The 20819-nt window shown below is 34.0% G+C and overlaps 1 protein-coding gene across 4 annotated transcripts in view; it reads right to left on the bottom strand.

Annotated features, from left to right (window-relative positions):
• Positions 1-20819, bottom strand: part of LOC5577144 (peroxisomal targeting signal 2 receptor) — a 68193-nt gene that overhangs the window by 6881 nt on the left and 40493 nt on the right. The window contains exon 1 of one of the 4 annotated variants that reach the window (XM_021843529.1): positions 4398-5135. The exons of the other annotated variants lie outside the window; for them this stretch is intronic. The gene's annotated coding sequence lies outside the window, so the exon portion shown is untranslated. Of the gene's footprint in view, positions 1-4397; positions 5136-20819 lie in introns of those variants that run through there. 4 annotated transcript variants of the gene reach the window in all.

Genomic DNA, 20819 nt, shown 5'->3' with positions numbered 1-20819 from the left:
GGGATTCGTTGTTTTGGCATTCGACGTTTTGTCTTTCGATGTTTTGACTTTCGAAAATTTGTCCTCAAACCTCTTTAATCGTAATTGCAATTCGTATTTGTATATACAATTATTAGAATATGATGAAACCATAATTTACTTTAAGAACCAATAAGGTGAAAAACATCGAATCAATGTTTCCGGTTATTGTACCAAACATGTTCAATCGACTAGAATTTAAAAATGTTTCAAACTGTATCTTTTCTTTAAATTTAAAAAGCAGCCTCCTTCTAACTATTGAAATTGTATGCTTAATATACTGTCTGTCTGTCTATCTGTCTGTAATGCGTCGCCAGAAAAGTAGCAAGCAAGCTAGCATGCAAGGGAAGAAGCAGAATAGTAATAAGAAAAATCCAAAGTAAAGCATACCCCATGTAACATTTTCAGTTGAATAACAGTTTATTTTGCTAAAATATACTAATTTCAACTACTTGGGATATTACAAAATTGTTGTTTTTGGGCGCCACGCCGTTCACATACAAACTCGTAACAAAACCCTATAGCATCCAAATTTTTATTTCCGAACAAAATTATCATTTTTTGTTATCTAAAATCATCCTAAACATGTTTTGGGCAATGATTCATTTTTATCCGCGAATTTATGAATTTTGGTTTTTGATTGTCATAATGTTTATTTTTAAACATCCCTATTTTTTTTTTTTCTTTGTGCTTCTTTTTATACCTGATTTTTAGCAATAATAAAAATTTGAGTTTTCACGGTACTTTTGGAACTACTAGGTTTTTATTTTTTTCTCGAACATTTGTAATTTATTTTCCGTGTAACTAACGGAAAAACAGGTTTGAAATTATTTGAATACCAACCATCTTCTGTGATAGGTTGAATGTAGAAAAATATAAAAGGTATGATTTATTGTATTACACAATAAATAAACCCAAGGCATACTTAGCAATATAGCTCTGCCAGGAAGTGTCATACTTATATTCTTTACCTTTGCGTCCGTTTGGTTAAGCAGCGTTTGTTTATTACGTAACGTTAAAATTTGCAATTTTTGACCCTCTCCCTCCGTCCGTAACGATTTTAGTATGGAAAACTTCAAAATTTTTGAAGAGTCGTAACGCTCCCCTAGAGCGTCACGTAATTTGTGGACGGCACCTCAACAGAAAATAAGCTATTTCCTTTTGTATCTTGTGGGTTACCCGCCTAATCAAAGATACACTGTTTTACGGCATAGCGAATACACCTTCAACACGACCTAATACAAAACTAGGTATTACGTATAAGATCCTTTTAAACATAAAATGTAAGGTTTCAATACAAACACTTTAAAAGAATAGTTCATTTACCGTACATGGAAAACACCATACAAAATTTCGTAAGGTTGTATTGAGGCTGCAAGGTGGTGTGATGGAAATGTAATTTATTTATAATGTTCATGAAACTTTTTATTTGAAAGTCAATGGTTGTCCCATATTTTACTTTTACTGAACCGAAAAAAAAAACTTATTTATTATTGAATCATGATAATGCTCAAGTACTTTTTACACTTATACCGCTTTCACCATTTCTGAACAAATCATCTTATATCTATATAAATAAAATGAATATTTGAATAATTATTTTTTCCGTTTTGTTAGTCAGATATTCTAACGTGTTCATCCGCAGAAATAGTTGAAGAAATCTACTGGTAAAGTATAAACATTGAGCTTAGAATTACTTTTCAATTCATTCAATGAATTCTGAATCTCTGACGTTTGGTCGAATGACATTTTTCAAAAGTACGTTTGGTCGAACGGACATTTCGTCGCATGGACATTTGATCGAAAAGTATTATAGTTTTTGAACAGCTGATAGCTTATATTATTAATGAAATTTTGACATCTGACTTACCTGAGTTACCTCAGGGATGTCAAAAATCTTTGTTTGCGGATGACACAGGCCTCTCCGCCAAAGGACGAAGCCTGCGTGTCATCTGTAGTCGATTGCAAAAAAGTTTGGATATTTTTTCTTCATACTTGCAAAAATGGAAGATTTCTCCTAATGCTTCCAAAACTCAACTAATAATATTCCCACATAAACCAAAAGCTCTTTATTTGAAACCTTCAAGTAGACATGTTGTCACGATGAGAGGGGTTCCAATAAATTGGTCAGATGAAGTTAAGTATCTAGGACTCATGCTAGATAAGAATTTAACTTTCAAAAATCACATTGAGGGCATTCAAGCCAAATGTAACAAATATGTAAAATGTCTCTATCCCCTTATTAATAGAAAATCAAAACTTTGTCTTAAGAACAAGCTTTTGATATTCAAACAAATTTTCAGGCCAGCCATGTTGTATGCTGTACCAATATGGACTAGCTGTTGTAATACCAGGAAGAAAGCTCTGCAGAGAATTCAAAATAAAATTTTGAAAATGATTCTGAGGCTTCCTCCCTGGTATAGTACCAATGAGTTACATAGGATATCCAATGTTGAAACATTGGAACAAATGTCAAATAAAATAATCAATAATTTCAGGCAAAAATCGTTACAATCTTCTATTGCCACGATTAATGCGTTATATGTTTAGGTTAAGTTAGGTTAAGTATATTAAAAACTTTTTTTTTTTTCTCTTATAAGCAGGTGAAATCAACTCACCTGTAAAAAATCTGAACTGCTACGGCAAATGAAATGTAATATGTTGTTAACAAAATGTTAATAAAATCTTAGATTTGTTTTACCAAATTAGGATGATAGTGTTGTCTAATAACACAGAACACCTAGATATAAGAAATAATGAATGTAATGTTTGGAATGATACTAATAAAGAAATTAAAAAAAAAAAAAAAAAAAAAAATGAAATTTTGACAGTAGGCGGTGTCGTAACCTGTGAAAGTAACAGCAATGTTGCCGTTTCGTAAAATTGACTATAAGAAACATGTGACATTTGGTCGAAAGAACATTTGATTGAATATAAAATAAATGTAAAATTTAGTCTGAAACTAGGGATAATATTTTTCGGGTTTAGAAGTCTACTTTGATGTACTGGTGAAAGTTCTTGGACGAACTATTAGCCATCTAACCATCAATCACTATGCGAATGGCGTTATTTTGTGATTTCATTTGATCAACCTTCCTCTCCCAGTATCCCAAGTGTTTTTTTTATGTTTCTTCCCATTCAAGTTATTATGCGAATCGGGTAAAGTGGGACGAACTGATCTGAAATGAATGTAAGTTGATTTTTTAAAACTCAGTTTACTGCATTCACCTTACCCAACACACATAATCAAAAGTTTGCCAGTAATATAGTTGAGCTAATTCGATTATCCATGAGAAGAAAAATGTATCATATATCCGGCATATTTGATTCTTTTTTTCATCGGAGTTTTTCAAAAGCAACATTTTTGGCTGTGCTCATAAGATTTTCGTATAAAAAAGCAACAGTTTTTATGATAAACCCTCGTGCCACAGTGAATCATGGAGAGTAACACTAAGTAGTTTTTAAAGTATTACCAACGGCCGAATATCTTGAAGCATAAAAGTGCTTAATTCGAAAGCGGCCATAGACTGTAGAAATTTGTTATAAAGAACGATACAACATGAAAAGACATTTGAATACGCAATGAGCGATGAAATATCTTGGAAGGCACTTTTTTTCAGAACATGATAGTGAGTAATAATGTATTTTAAAAGAATAATTTCACTAAAGCTCAATATATCTTTTATTGTGCAAAACCTACTTATGAAGCATTTATAAAATGTTTTTTCAAACGTAATGGTTCGAACAAATTTGTGTGCGTAAATTATCAAAATAACATATCTTACATTGAGAGATTCTCTTTGCTTACTTTCTCTTTAATTAATAAGTAAGCCACACTAACCTCTTCTGTTGTTGTTTTTTTGTATGAAACGCTAGCCAAGGACATTGTCTTTCGATGTATAGTGAACAATTTCCCAAAAGCTTTAGTATTTGAATGTTATAATCGAAAGAGAACGAGAATGGAGAAAATTTCTCATTGCTACATAGGTTCTTTTGAAAAGTTGAAGTTATTCTAAAGCATTTCGATGATATGTGCTTTCGATCTAATGTGATTTGATCAAACGTCATTGAACCAAATGTCATTTGACCAAACGTTTTTCAACCAAATATCATTCGACCAAATGTCCTAAAGGCTCCGGTTGACCAACAAGTTGAAGCTCCATAGTAATGCTGTGTACGAATAGCGTGCTGTGCTTAGAAAAAAAAACAATACTGTTTCCAATAATAAAATATATAAACGAATTTGGATTCTGGTTTCATTTATCACGTGAATTTATACTATGGAAACATCTCAATAATCCAAAAATATTCAATTTATCTTCAAATTCCCCACTGTGCGACGCGTGTACTTTGCGAACCCCACCATACCGTAAACTCACTTCGATTGCCACTCGTTCGTCTTCGGCCGGTCGTCGATCCAACACGTACCTATACGCTCACAAAAGGGTATCGAAATGCGATGCACTATTTAATAACAACCCGATCCAACGAAAACAAAACAATGTAACGATTTATTCACTATATTTTAGCTCAACTTAAGTTTCTTCATTCATTCACACTCACGACATTCACGGATTAACCGTTGATGTAAAAAACACACCGCTTGGAAAGGCACTTTCGGCTCTTGAAGAACACACATTCGTCCGCTAGGAAAGCGAAGCCCGATTGCACTTTTTACTTTGGACCTTGAGAGATGGTCAAACAGCAACAGCAACAAGCTTAGCAAAACACTATCGAGAGCCGCACTACAGTCAGTCAACACTGCATTCGAGATGAGGCTCTTCTCGGGTTTTGGCGAAGGAAAGATGCACGTTTTCGCTATCCAAATGTAGAAAGATACAGTTTAACTCCGCACTCAACGTCGACGTCTACGAAGGCGAAGATCTGTTAGGCAAAAGCGCGAGCGAGACTACTCAAGGTCAATAACTGGCCGTTTGCTGATGATGTGGACATTGCGATTTTATGTCCAGGTTCACCGTGACTTGAAGGGGCCTGTTTATGGCAAAGCTAGAGAGCAAGGTAGAGGCCAGAGGAGGGCCGCGTATCTTGTTGAATGACACGGGAGATTAGATTCCGCAAGTAAGCAGAAGCACTGCGTGTGGAAGCAACTGTTGTAAGGTATATGGTTCTCATTATTTATTAAACAACACCACATCGTCATCATCGCCGTCGTCGTCGTCGTCGTCGTCGTCTTCCTGGTATGGAAGTAAGAAGGCATATCAATGTGAAAGCCGAAAGCTGATAGTGGCGCGGCACCCGCGGATGGAGATTAGGGTGGGTACAATCAGGTTGATAAATTCGAACGATAGAAATTGGAACCGTTGATACAAATTACAGTGCCCGTCCGATTTCGACAACCCTATCGATTTATTTTGGCAACTTTACCGATCGATTTATTTTTGTAGGGTATATGTACCATTAATGGTGCACCTAAGGGAAAACAAGGTGATACAATCATGATATATGATTTTTACGTATCAGTCGATAGATTTCAAATCCTTCTATCATTCTAAAGTGACCAGATATGTTTTGCTTCGATCCGGGACAAACATAATAATTTTTACAATGTATCGTAACATCACACGATACGTGATATTTGTCTTCCTTTTAAGATCCTAACCAAAGAAAATCACGGTCTGATGTTTTGAAACGAAAATCATTAGATTTTTTTTTTCATTTATGTGAACCACTTCGTCCATCGTTTTGGTGTCGTAAAGCAGGGTGCAAAATGATCATTTATTACAACTTTTTTATTAATATTATTATGAATTTAGATATTGTCGAACTAATTTAAACAACATTGATTTACAGTCAGTGGCAAAAGCTACCAACCAACTGCTGTTTTTCCAAACAAAATGCACAAATTGGAGGCTCTGTATCTCAGCTATTGGTTATCCGATTTGGCTGAAACTTGAATCACGAACTACAAACAACTTCATGTTTTGTCTGTAGTGAATTCAATACATTGCAATTTTTTAGTAAGTAAACAATAAGCTTTAAAATTTAATTAAAAAACGGTAAGTTTTGGGTGGTTAGTTTATTGGGCAAAGTTGTTTACTTTCAGAAGTTACACAATTTATCAGAACACACCAAACACCCACAACTTACCGTTTTTTAATTAAATATTAAAGTCTCTTGGTAGTTCGTTACTGAAATTTCAGCTTAATCAGACTACCAAAAGCTGAGATACAAAGCCTCAAATATGAGCACTTTGCATGGAAAAAATAGCATTTGGTAACTAGCTTTTGTCACTGACTGTATGTAAGTTAACAAAATTGTTTGTTATAAAATATTTAACAAATTATAGAAAAAAAAAACTTAGGAAATTCAAAATTTGAAATGACAACCAGGGGCAAAACTGTTTCCATGCTCTAACAAATTTCAAAGATTGAGCATCTGCCCTATACACTTGATGTTCGTCCCCTGAAACTGGAAAACTTTAAACTACTTCTTACGATTATAAAATGATAGCATTTAATTGCAAGAAGAAACTTTCAAATCCCACTTGATTTGCCTGGATTTTCAAATCAATGTGTCGTATATTGTATGTTTTTTGGGAACCAACACAATAAATGACATAGAAGCCGATTGGTCAAATCCGGGACGTTTTCCGGGACGTTCAATAATGCGGGACAGGTGTCTTGAATTCGGGACTATTCCCTGCAAAATGCCTTGCACAAATAATAGGAACACTGTTCCTGCAGTGGAGGAATATTATAAGAATGGTTCCTTTAGTGGTGCAAACCATTGATTTCTTATGAGACCCTCCACTTTGGATGCATCAGTACTATAGGTGCAAAGGAGACAACATTTTAAGCAAATTAATTGTTTTAAACAGCTTTTTGATTAAATTTCATGAATATTATTCGATTGCTTGTAATATTTTTGCATCGTGGAAAATATCACATAATCATTAATTTATGCGTTAGTCCCAACACATGTTTTTATTTTAACAAACTTTTTCTTGTGTACGAATCTACAGATATATTGCGATTAGTTGAATTTGTTTTGCAGTGAATATGACTGGACTATCTTTTGAGACCACGAACATATATAAACAAAAATAGATTATGGGTCATGCACCCACGTATAATTTTTGGGCATGTTGCCAAAATCGAACGACAATCAGACGTAACACTCGAATTATTTTCATCGTACAGTAAAATAACGCTCAATGCTAATATTTCGTAGTTGGCCAACGATTCACTCGTTGCGCTTTCATCACTTTTATTCGAGTATGATGTTTGCGAACTGCTACCACCTAGTTACAGGTTGGCCAAACACAGTAGTTTTAGCACCGTGCGTAAATGTTTGCATGACTTTGTATTAAATTGATGATTGTTTTAGTGGTTACAGCTGTTTGTCTGTGTAATGACCTTTACATTACTTAATGGGTACTGAGATAAAAGTTTCAAAATTCTCTTACTTTCCCATAGTTTTATTGGTTTTATTGGCATTTTTTAGCCAAAATCACAAATGAAATTAATAGTTGATATATTTTTGATTGAAGCATTAAAAAATTCAGGGTGTTTCGAAATGGAAATTATGAGGAAAATCAAGTTATCTCAACTAAAACATGAAAAAATCAATGCTACATTTATTGTGATTTTCACTAATCATTAGACTTCCATAATACATTTTCATACACCATTTACCTTTTATCCTTGATTTCAGTCACTACCAGCTGGTTTTGACACGATGGCACGACCAGCTGGAGCGTGAGAACAATGACTATGACTGTTAACATCGGAGGACCAGCTGGTTTTGTTGTGTGAACCAGACCAACTGTTGAGTCAAAGAGAAAATTATAAACACTGAGTCGGCCGGAGTAGACTGTCATGAACATCAGGATAATAAAATGGGCGGTGGTGATCGTTACGGCTATCTGGGGGCCCAGATAGCCGTAGCGGTAAACGCGCAGCTATTCAGCATGACCATGCTGAGGGTCGTGGGTTCGAATCCCGCTGGTCGAGGAACTTTTCGTAAAGGAAATTTTCTCGATTCCCAGGGCATAGAGTATCTTCGTACCTGCCACACGATATACACATGCAAAAATGGTCAATCGGCAAAGAAAGCTCTCAGTTAATAACTGTGGAAGTACTCATAAGAACACGAATCTGAGAAGCAGGCTTTGTCCCAGTTGGGACGTAACGCCAGAAAGAAGAAGAAGGTGATCGAAAAAGGGCAGCGAAGTCGAAAGCGAAATCTGAGAAAGACGAAATGACAAAACTGTATCATCTCCACGCTTAGACGAAGCTACACAAAATTGAGTACGATTCGCACAAATTCGAGCACTTCTACAAAATCCATGAAATCTACCGGCAAAAAAATCCGTGAAACAAACAAATTTACTGTTACCCTGTGAAACACAAACGAACAATTCGTTAACAGGATTATTTACACCGTACTTTTGTAAAATCATTTAACAGCCGCTCTGGCAGGCATAAGCTGCTTTTGTTCCAGTTTTTGCACACCACTAACAAGCTCGTTTAGTGGTAGCAAGCCTTCTTCCTGATCGGTAGGCCTTGAGTTCAATTCGCTGTTGGACCATTTTCGAGTTTTTTTTTCATGATTTTGCTCAATGATTTTACAGACTGTTTGGTGTTTTTTCACCGAAACTTCAGCTGTTGAGGTTTCGGTGATGTTCCATCATAATCCGTATTTTTTAAGTGTGTATAGGGTAGGTGTACCAGTTATGGCTGTAGTGGTTCCCTATTTCGCCATACGTGATATCTTCAATGCCTTCACATTTTGAAAAATCTTTTGTGTTTTAGCAGTAAAATAAAGGATAAATCTTGATGTTAAAATATTCAAAAAGATTGAAAATGCAAAAGTTATCCAAATTTTGCATATGGCCAAATAGGGAACCACTATGGCTATAACTGGTACACTTTCCCTATTCATTCCTTTTACTTCTTCGCAAAGTAAATGACACATAACATATCTCGTAATACGAAGCATAGATGTAACATGAATTCTGGAAAAATGAAGCAGACATCAGTACAAAATAAATTTTTCAACATGAGTGAAAATTACACACAAATGTGTTGGTCTAGAAACGTCCGATTTTTTAAAAGATTTTTCAGCTTTGTCATGCCGGGAACATGGTCATCATATATCGGTTCCGATTTAAACCCTAAAGAAACAATTTTTAGAATGTCGTGAGCTGAAACTTTTTTTAGGCTCGAATTCATGATTTTCCACCCAGAAGTGAATGAGACATCGTCTATGTAATACGAAACTTGGAAATTTTCTATTCACTTCCCCCTCCGTAATGCCTTTTGTATGAAAATAGTCATATTTTTGAATGAGACGTAACGCTTTTGCCTGCCTCCTCTCCATCGAGCTAATTTGTGAATGGGGCCTAAATGTCGTGTTATGAATTATCAAGTGGTTCTAATATTAGGCGATAGGCACCGATGAGCCTCTAAAATGCCACTTCTGGAGCAATTAATTCGGTTGTCGTGTTACGGTTTAAATTTCTCGATTTTTCATACAGAAGTGGATAGACGTCCTCTCATATCCTTCATACTTTATTTAGAATGCCGAGTGTTGACTTTTCTTAACCTAGATTTGCACAGCCGAGTATAGTCGGCAAAAAAAATCATGAGATCTCAGGAAGTGGTAGACGAGTATCAGTAAATCATACTTTGTTATAAACAACCTGGCAATTTGTTTGCTGAATTTCGAATAAAAAAAGATTCGCAAGTTGAGCTTGTAGAAATGGTACATATAGGGTAAGTCGTAAATTTTTGAACGGTCTAGTTTCTAGCTAAATATTGAGCCAGGAAAGCACGTGCTATTAAACTTTTAGCGAAAAATTAGACCATTCAACATTGCACTATGGTCCAGGAATCAGTTTTACGCGGAAAGATGCATTTTGAGCTTTAGAATGAAACATTAGACAAAAACGGTCTTCTACAAAGTTGTTTGTATTAGTAAGGTCCTTTGTTTGGTGTTATTGAAAATTAGGGTGGACTACATTTTCATAGAAATTGTGTAACTAACTTTCTTATTTGTAGAAATTATACTATACATGCTTCAGCAAAGTTGTAAACCATTCAATTTCAAGCAACTTCGCCAAAAAAGTTTTTTTATATCTCTTAAATTGACCGATTTAGAGCTATTTTACTACGGTGACATAGGGTGGTCCGAACAAAATTGGTTTTCTGGCTCTAGAGTTTTCAATTCAAATTTCTCATCAAAGTAGTCTATGAAACACTTTTAGAGCTTTGAAAAATGCGAAGTTTGGTGAGTGAAGAAACTCGCTTTCTCTTTCCGTTTGGGAGTTATTATTGTTTTTCTCTCAAAAACATGCCTACTTCGATTGTGAATATTTCTGATTGGGGCAAACATAAAAAATTTCTTTTGAAGGCATTTAAAAGACAAAAAAAATTGTAAATTATGTCGATTATACCACCCTATGTCACCGTAGGAAAATAGCTCTAAATCGGTCAATTTAAGAGATATAAAAATTTTTTTTCGCAAAGTTGCTTAAAATTGAATGGTCTACAACTTTGCTGAAGCATGTATAGTATAATTTCTACAAATAAGAAAGTTAGTTACACAATTTCTATGAAAATGTAGTCCACCCTAATTTTCAATAACACCAAACAAAGGACCTTACTAATACAAACAACTTTGTAGAAGACCGTTTTTGTCTAATGTTTCATTCTAAAGCTCAAAATTCATCTTTCCGCGTAAAACTGATTCCTGGACCACTGTGCATTGGTGAATTCCATGTGATTTTTTTCCATCTAAATTGATCGAACTGTGGCGAAATTAGAGAATTTTTAAACTTCGAGTGCCGACTCAGTAATGTAAAGTTGCAGCACTATATTTCGACCTACATGGAATCTTTGCCAATTTTCGAATTTACATACAAAATCGTATGAATGGGTCGAAAATTAGTGCTAGATCGAAAACTGGGGCGCTTCCCTTACTATTGTTTTTGCTGACTCAAATGTTTCTTATTGCTTCTGATTAGGATAGGCCTTGAAGAAATTTATATAGAATTGCACATTTCTTTCACCACTGGGAGTGCGGAAGCGCTAATAAAAGTGCGCAATTGCATCTAATCGGGTAGGTATCTTTATTCTTCGCGTAACAAAGAATAAGTTCTCTCAGGACGCCAACATGATACGATGCTATTCTACACTTTTATTCACACTTTCGCACTTCGCTTATTCACAAATATGACGTAAACGACTTTCGGTATAATGTGCGAACCTGTATGAGTATACTTTCAGTTTTCAGTAGGGTAGAAGCACCGGTATTATAGAGAGAAAATATTTTTCAAATATATATGGAAAGCCCTACTTGTACTGCAAGTACGCCTAATGAAAGCTTATTTCTACATTATCTGTCAAAACACGCCGCGCCGCGCTGGCTCACATTATCATTGCCTAGCCTTTATAGTGGAAATGTGGTTTTTATCTAATCTGCAGCCTACACCCTGAAAGCGATACAAGCTCACGGCCATGGTCCAAGTAATCAAAACTTCAGATAAACGGACATGATTTGGCTTAAGCAGCTCACTTTTTAAGTAATTAACTGAACTGTTCACATAAAGTTCACATATGGTCCATTTAAGTTGCTAATTTAGAACGATGTTCTCTATATAGTAGTAAACAGTAGTTTCATACGAACTTGTTCTGATTTTTTCATGTGTTGATGAGTACATGAGCTACTTTTTCGATTATTTGGTTCTGTTATCTCAATCAGTGATAATGTTTCATTGGAAATCAAAATCTAGTAGAAGTCAATTTTTGAGTTCACTGCTTAAGTAAAATCCGAACTATGAGTTGCTTGGAGGTGAGCTCTTGGTCAATTGAAAATGATTAATATTGAGCGTTATTTGATTGTACGAGGAAAATTGTTACATGTTACGTCTGTTTGTCTATGTTATCTGTATGATTTTCTGTCGGAATAACTTGGAGAATACAGAGTTTTGGTGGAACCGCTGGGGTGTGTTGCTGTCGTCATGTTTATGGGTTCCGAAAACAATGTCAAACTCATTCATAATTTCAATACATTCGAAACAAAATATTTATTTATCCGCATATGTCAACTAATGTATGAAATTTTATGAAATTCACAGGTAGAAAATTCATTTTTCTACACGATGGTATTTCTAGGGGCAGCGAAAAATGTTCCGAAACATGTATTACTTAAGCACAAAAATCGCTCAGGCAAAAATGCTTATGAAACTAACCTCACATTGTCAAGTTTTTTTTAACCTCAAGCTAGTGCTTTTACAAGCCGGATCCTATAGAGACACCGAAACCCAGTCGGACAATCTAATAAGTTCATCACGAAAAGTGATGGAGTTATCCACACACTATCAAGTTTTATGACAGAATTCTATACGGAACATTAACATGAGCTAGAATCAGAATATTTGGCAGGATTTTTTAATGAAATTCACAAACTTGTTTGGCGCAGTTTTTGAATGCAATTCTGGGTGACTTTCTAATGAACCTGGTGGATCTTGGCATTTTTAAAAGGTTTTCCTGAGAAATGCGATTTTTTTTGACGCTGTTATGAAATAAATGTGTGGAAACAAAAGAAGCAAATATTTCTAGCGGCAAAACAATATTCAGAAATGTCAATGCGCTATTTTTGGCAGAAATTTCCACTAAGATGTGTTTGGATTTTTTATGCAAATTGCCAGAAATGTATCAAAATTTAATGTGATATTACCACTTAATCTTTCTTCAAATATTTATTTTATATTTACACTTTAAATGCGTTTATATGATATATTTTAGAAAACAACTAAAATCGTGACCACCCTAAGACAAATGGAACGGCGACGACAAAGTGGCGCGTACAGCGCCACTACGATTAGCTACGATGGACATGAGTATCTCTCGTCGACTCCGTTTTGGAGACCACATTTCCTTCCTTGTTAGGGTTTACCTTATGCAATTGCAAGCTTCCATGCCTGGGTTGCAGATAGCAATCGAGATGGCCAACCGAACTGTGCACTTGAAGATTGGTTAGGTAGCAACAGTGCCGATTGAAACAGTCCAGAGCTCCACGTGCGTTTTGGAACAGTTGTACGATGCTGCTGAGCGAAATTGGATTGGCTTTGATGGTGTGTGGCAGTTCTCGCAACTGTCTTACACTACCCGGCACGCGTATGAGCCGAAGCTTTTTGGACTTGGAGGTGGTGGTAATGGCGTGCTACAACTTTAGGTGTATCGTAATAATGAAGCTTTGTGTTGTATGGTTTGTCCATTTTTGCTGATTGGATTGAGGGTATATATTTGAATGTGAGAATAGGATGAAATGTGGCGGCTTTTGTGGAGTCATTGTGTGAGATAATTAGGCATTTTAATTTCGCAATCATTGCTTTCCTATCTGTTATCTCACACGATTGGTATAATTATCCAAATAACGAAATTTATTGATGGAAAACCCCACATGAAGTGATCACTCGCGATGTATGAGAACTATTGGTACTTGAATTTTAGTGAAAGAGAGAGGGCACTGAGTTGTTTAGGTTTAACGGGAAATTGAATCACCAAGTCCAAGTTGGTGTAAAATTTTCTAATACAATTGTTGTTGGATTGTGGTTCTCTAATGGATTCAAAAAGAATTCTGAAAATTTTGAATTGGAATTCTTTGAATGGTAAAGAGGACGAGCTGTTTAATTTTCTAACAGTTAATGATATACATATTTAAACTAACTTATTTAAACCCTGGATCCAAACTCAAAGGAGATTCCAGCTTTTTTGTTAATCGTAATGATCTACTTGATGGTGCATGTGGGGGGAGTTGCAATCATCATTCATAGGCGTATAAAACATCAACTTTTTTCGTCATTTGAGACTAAAGTTTTTGAAACTTTAGGTGTTTCTGTTGAAACACAGCTTGGTAAACATACTTTCATAGCTGCCTATTTGCTTTTGCAATGCACTTGACAGCAAGTTAATTTGCTTCATTTGTTGTCATTTCTGACTATAATACCAAACGTCGCTCATGGAATAATTTGCAGTGCAATTCCAACGGCAGAATTTTATTCCATGAGTGATCTTCTGGATATTTCTCAATTCAAAACCCTGATAGTACCAATTTGAAAACCAGACAAAAATCCTGCAGAAGCTTCTTGCTTTCGTCCAATCAGCTGGTTCTCCTCCATCAGTAAACTTTTTTGCAAAGGTCGTTTTGAATTCCAACAAAGGATACCTCCAGAAAATTTCCACGGATTTTTGTCTGAATTCTCACGAAAATATTGTTTAAGGGTTACAAGAGCAGTGAACTTTAAGATATAAAGACATTTCATTCAATAAAACCTACTGCTTTACCGTAGAAATTTATCTCGATTGGTCTGATTTTTAAATGAAGAAAAAATTCTGAATCCTCGCTTGTCGTACACAGCATCAGTGAGGCGGTCTGACTTCGGTGAATCGTGCGACCATCAAAAGATTTTTTAAACCCGCTGTCGCTCGTCATCTCCGCCGCAAAAAATACTTTGAAACTAAAGTGCGTCAGGATAACTCGGTTCCTTAAATTCGTATTTTCTGAATAGTGCAAACAATATTAATTTAAATGTTTTAGCATAGAGCAGCATATTAAATGTATTATTCCCTAACACCGCCGGTGATGATGATTGCCCTTAAAAGATTTATTTAAAGAAATCCATACAATAAATACAACTCTTATAATATCCGACAACATTAATTGATAAAAGATCTGTCGATAAATAAATAAATAAGCAAAATTACTGAAGAACTCTCGTAGACATGAGATAGCTGGAATTATTGGCGAAAAACAAGGCCTAATTCATTACACGTCTCCTGAAGGAATTTCAACCTGGCTAAGGCAGAAGCCCAAAAAAAAAGTCCAAAAAATCGGCCATAGTTTTTTTTTAATCCAGCAATATGTTCATTGTTTGTTTTCGCTTCATTTTTTTTTTAATAATTTCGCATATTGCTTAAACTTTAAACTACATTTTTACAACGGAAACATTTCACAGTCCCAAAAATTTTAGTTTAATCGAATTTGTTAAGTAACATCGAAGAGTGGCTTTATACCTTTTGCTACAAATCTCTTAGAAATTAGTCAAATCATTTTGTGAGATTTGTTCATGTTCAAGTTGATCCCTAAATGTGTTCCCGGATTCAAACTTCGTCATAGCAATTTTTACAATCATTGATCCTGTCAAATTTTGACATATAGTTTTCCAAAAAATATTAAAAACTTGTTTGTGAAATTCATCAAAAGTCCATCAGAAATATTTTCAAAATACATTATTAATTGAATCACACATTGAAAACCACGAAATTTGTGAAAATCGTGATTATTGCGAGAGACATTACTCTAAACCAGAAAATCTTAGCTACGCACTATGGGCGATCAGGTGGCCAATAATCGAAAAAATGACTTGTTCTGATAGGTTTTTCTTGTACATCATTCCATAGTAAACACTTCTATTAAGTTATGTCTGGAATATCGAAGTTCATCAAAAGTCCATCAGAAATAATTTCAAAATACATCATCAATTGAATTACACATTTTCCTTTGTTTTTTTTTCTGTTAATTCTGCTTCAAATCTCCGGATTATACAGAAATTATCTACGAAAAGTATTTTAGAATGTCTTTTAGCTTCGAATCTTCAGAGGACATTTATTGAAAACCCTCAAGCATGCTTTTTTTTACAAAGGAATATGTGGAGAAACATTTAGCAAAATAACTGGTCAGGGATTTATTAGGAAATTCATAAATAAATTTGAAAAGATCTTCCATAAAACACTTCTTTAGAAATAGTTTTATCAATTCTGCAAAAATTCAAATTCTGGAATTGAATTCTTGTGCAATTCCAAGGCAGAGTTCCTAGAGGCTGTTTGTCCTTTCTTCGCATGACGCTTCGTTCGTAGCAACTTCGTACAAAAAATCTTATCACACTCCAAAAAATAACATTTTAAAGAATCTAAAGGAAAAAAAACAAATTCTAAGAGTTTTGAATAATTTCAGGATTCTCATACATATGTTTCCTGATTTCTGAAAGTCCATCATGGATTCCTCAACGAATTTTCAAAGTAATGCAAAAATTTCCTTCAACATTTAAATTACGAGTTTTACTATGAGACTTCTTTGGCAATGTTCTTGAAAACATACCGCCAATATTTTTACGATAAACTTCTATAGTTCCACCACAATAGTTTAAAATATCCCCTCCATAAAAGTTTGTTTGGAATTTCTGCAAGTAGGAAAAAATAGTTTTAAGATTTATCTGTTCGCCATACTCCGCCATGAAACTCCGGAATTCATGCAAAACATATTCTAAGATGTTAGATACAAACACTTTCAGTTAAAATTCCATCCGTCTTTACATAAACCATTGTTCATTATAAAAGACGATAAGAATTAACAAGATTTTTTGTAGTTAATCTTACAAAAAAAAAAAAAAAAAACACCGGAGCTTTTTCTGTGAAGTACATTGTAAAGAATTTCGACAAAAAAAAAAATCAAAAATTCTGCGGTGAATTCTAGAATTTCCCGACAAGAGCTCAGTATTTTTTTAAATCCATTTTGAACTTAAATAATAAAAATATAGAAGAATAGAAGCCAATAAAGATAGAATAGAATAGAAGGCAATAATGTGATTCGTAGAGTCATTTGTAAAGATATCCCTTTCAAAAAAATGAAGTGCAGGAGTTTTTGAGCCAAATATGGAGAGTGGATAGGTCTTTGGATATTATTTATAAAAGAATCCTTGAATTAACAATCGGGAAAAATTAAGGAGTAATTTTTAGAACCTGAAAGCATACCTGATTAGCTTCTGGTGAATATTTTTGTTTTTTGAGAAAATCAATTGTTAAATCCCTTTGTAAATCTGTTGAAACAATTATTTTAAAAAATCCCAAGAAGAATCGATCCATGGCGTTTTTGACGAAATTTTAAAATATTATCTGCGAGAGAGGATTTTGAAGAATTTAGGAGGATCAATATCAAATCTTTTATAGATATATCTAAAGAAACACACTGAGATTTATGTGGAAAAATGCAGATAAATTTGTGGAAAACGTTCCTGAGAAATAACTTAGAACATTTTCTCAACTGAATCTTGTTTAATTATTTAAATTAATTAATTAAATCTTGTGATATATTAGATACCTTTTAAAGAAATCATCCAATTTTTTGCAGGAAGTCCTGGATAATTATTGCTATGATTTTTTTGAGCAATCTTTGAAGATTTGTTGAAAGAATTTTGGGAGAAACCTTAGAAAAATTTGTGAAAAGAATCCATTCTTGGTGATCTTGTACTATTTCTAGGAGAAATCTTGTTATTCCAAAAAAACCTCAACAAATGTTTAATGAACTTAAACTTAAATATATGTTTAATAAGTATTTAGTTTAACTTCATGGAGGAATGTTGAAAATTCGGAATCCTTCAAGAGATTTTTTTGAACAATTTTAAACAGATTCTTCGAGCACTTAGAAAGCCTAAGAAACATCAGAAAAAATCTGTTAAATAACAACAACTAATCCCGGAAATGATTTTCCGTGAGAATCCCAGCAGGAACTCAGTGAAAACTGGTAAAGGCGTTCTTGGGGAATGCACTGGAAAAGTATGGAAATAATGCATGAAGAGATCCCCGATACATGAAAAGTTCGTGCAAGAATAACAAAAGGATATTTCTCGTGAGTTTTTTTGGAAGAATTTTTGAAGGATTTTTCTTTTACTGGATTAGACCAAGAATGTATATTTTCCGTAGTGAAAATTGAATTCTACAAGAATCACAAGCGATATGAGACCAAATCACTAATAGATAATATTGATGCAAATTTATAAAAAACCACGAAATTTGTGAAAATCGTGATTATTGCGAGAGACATTACTCTAAACCAGAAAATCTTAGCTACGCACTATAGGCGATCAGGTGGCCAATAATCGAAATGACTTGTTCTGATAGGTTATTCTTGTACATCATTCCATAGTAAACACTTCTATTAAGTTATTTCTGGAATATCAGGGCAAGATCTTTTATATTTTAATTGATACAGTCATTCATATCATCATTTCTATGTAAGTTCCAACATTTATAATGGTTTGCACTACGTTAATCGTATAAATGGCTTATATGCATCACTAGTAACAAAACTTATTTTATCGCTATAGGCCCTATTCAAATGTTAGTCTCGAAAACTAAAAATAAAACATCTAATTTGTATCACTCAACTCATAAATACGACATGAGATAGAAAAAATATTTTTGGCCGCCAGTCTATATGGAAACCGCCCATAGTGCTACGCAAAGGTTGACATCGTTAACGTTTAATGGGAGAGCTCCCAAGTAACATTTTTAGTTTTTTTCATTTACTACAAGCTGTTGTTACCACCATATCGTTAAAACTCATTTTAGAACTTATTAGTCTTAATAACCTTAGTAAACCTTTGATAAAAATCCGTTAAGCTCGAAAAGACCCACACTACAGGAGGTTGTTAAGACTACACCTTAAAACCGTTTCTAAACTTCTTAATTTTGTATCGTATGAATACATCTACTCTTGTAGTATGCTATAAAACATTCATAAGAGCTTTTGTATAGCATTATTGAGCTCAACTAGCGGTATTAAATCTTTTACGATATCCTTATACACGGAATAAAACCAATGTTAAGAGCTTATGATTGAACAAACAACAAACAATAATTTGTTTATAAACCATAACCTTTTTTTTGATTTTGAAATCATCATGATGTCTGCCGACTCATAATAATCAATTAAAATAATAATTTTTTGCGTGGCAGAAAATTTCCTTACGATCGCGTGAAATTCCTGCCAATAAAAATTTACTGGTAGAATGACATAAAATTTTTCGATTTACAGCAACGCGCCACAATTACGACATCATTATTGGCTAACCAATATTTTACTTCATTCCATTTTTAGAATGATTTCATGCTCATCTCAATCATAAATTGAAATTTCCCACGCATATTGTAATCATCAATCCGAAACGGCGACAATAAAAATGGATTCCAATCTTGTTGGTCTTATCTGGGATGGTTTAAGATCAATTGGTGATTATTCCGAACAATATAATCATTCATAAACGCTTTTGATCTTAAGAACCCGTGCGCAAAACCCTCACTGGCTAAAATATTCTTAAATCAGAATAGTTGTTCTGCACTTAGACAAATTGGTTTTTTGGGAGCCTTGACTTAAACTTAATGCACTCAGGAAAGCTAGTGCTGTCAAAAAGGTAAACAAATCGGAAGATTCAATTTTGAGATTGAAATCCATTTTAATTAAATTTGTGCCGTTATGTTTCTAACTGTTTTATTGGAATAATTGTTATAATTAAGCTCGTCGTGCTTGATCGGTTGTACTGATGCAGAAAACGGTAAGTGATAAGTGTCTGAAAAATGAAAGCTTTTTTCGTGTAGCTCAGCTGTTGTGTGCAGCATAGTTGTCCCACTAGAACGGGGAGTTCAGGCAAGTATGGGAAAAGTATGCGATAGTCTGTTAATTTTTCGAGAGAAATATTTGTCATTTCTATGTTTGCGTTCTGATTAATTCGTGATTAACTACATGATTATCATTATCAACTTAATTATATTGATAACCACACGCAGACTGCATTCCAATAACATGCATCAGGCAGTTGAGATTTAAGAAGGCATGACTTAGCATAGTCTTAGAAGTTTTACTTATGCCTTGACAAGACAAGCAAGACGAGGTTTTAAATATAGGTTTTAATAGACACTACACAGCTCCTTCAAAATACAATTTTTCTCAACAAATGTGGCCAGCAAATCAGTTTTAACGGGAGCTCTTGTAGATATCTACAAAGCGTTTGAAAGTGGGTTTTACCGAAAAGAACGTTTGGCACTTTGCAATGCTTCATTAAATCTGTTAGGAATGGATACATCTCTAATAAAACCTCCATCAATAACATCTAAGATCAAAAAGCACTGAAATTGTTACTTGGGCTACCATATTTCGTTGAAACTTAATAATTAAAAATATGTTGATAATAAATCTTGAAGTTTTTTTTTTATATATAAATAGGAAAATCACTAATTTAATATTACCACTTCACTTCACACTTGCAAATAAAATACTAAAAATCACTGGCGAGCAAATACCTTTAAACTCTAATACGTAAGCAACGTGACAGATAGAGCTTTTTCGTCTGCGATTTACAGACTTCTCCTGTTTCGAGCACTCGATACTGTAGAAGTCTGTAAGTCGCAGACGAAAAATCGAGATAAGCAACATATTGGAGTTTAAAGGTATTCGCTTGCCTTACTAGTGATTTTTGTTTTTTTTTCTTCTGTAAAAGTATAGTGAAGTGTTCAATCCTTCTAAATTTAGTAAAAATATAAATATCTTTTTCTTAATGTGCAAGTATTAATTGCTGATGAATATTTTTGTGCTGATTGAACAATTGCCCATACAAATGGTAATAGTACAAAATTGGATTATTCGGTTAGGTTTTTGAAGAAGCGAACGGTGAAAAGGTAAAATAAAATGTCCAATTGTTTTTTTTTTTCTTTTACAAGCAGGTGAAATCAACTCACCTGTAAAAATCTGAACTGCTACGGCAAATGGAATGTAATATGTTGTTAACAAAATGTTAATAAAATCTTAAATTTGTTTTACCAAATTAGGATGATAGTGTTGTCTAACAACACAGAACACCTAGATATAAGAAATTAATGTAATGTTTAAAATGATACTAATAAAGAAATTAAAAAAAAGTCCAAGTAAACCAGTATTGTGAAATAAAATACAATCTTTTAATGACACAAATATAGCTTTGATAGTCAAAAATGAAATGTTAC

This window comes from Aedes aegypti, chromosome 2 (assembly GCF_002204515.2).
Source record: "Aedes aegypti strain LVP_AGWG chromosome 2, AaegL5.0 Primary Assembly, whole genome shotgun sequence".
Lineage (NCBI taxonomy): Eukaryota > Metazoa > Arthropoda > Insecta > Diptera > Culicidae > Aedes > Aedes aegypti.
This window is presented reverse-complemented; position numbering and strand designations above follow the sequence as displayed.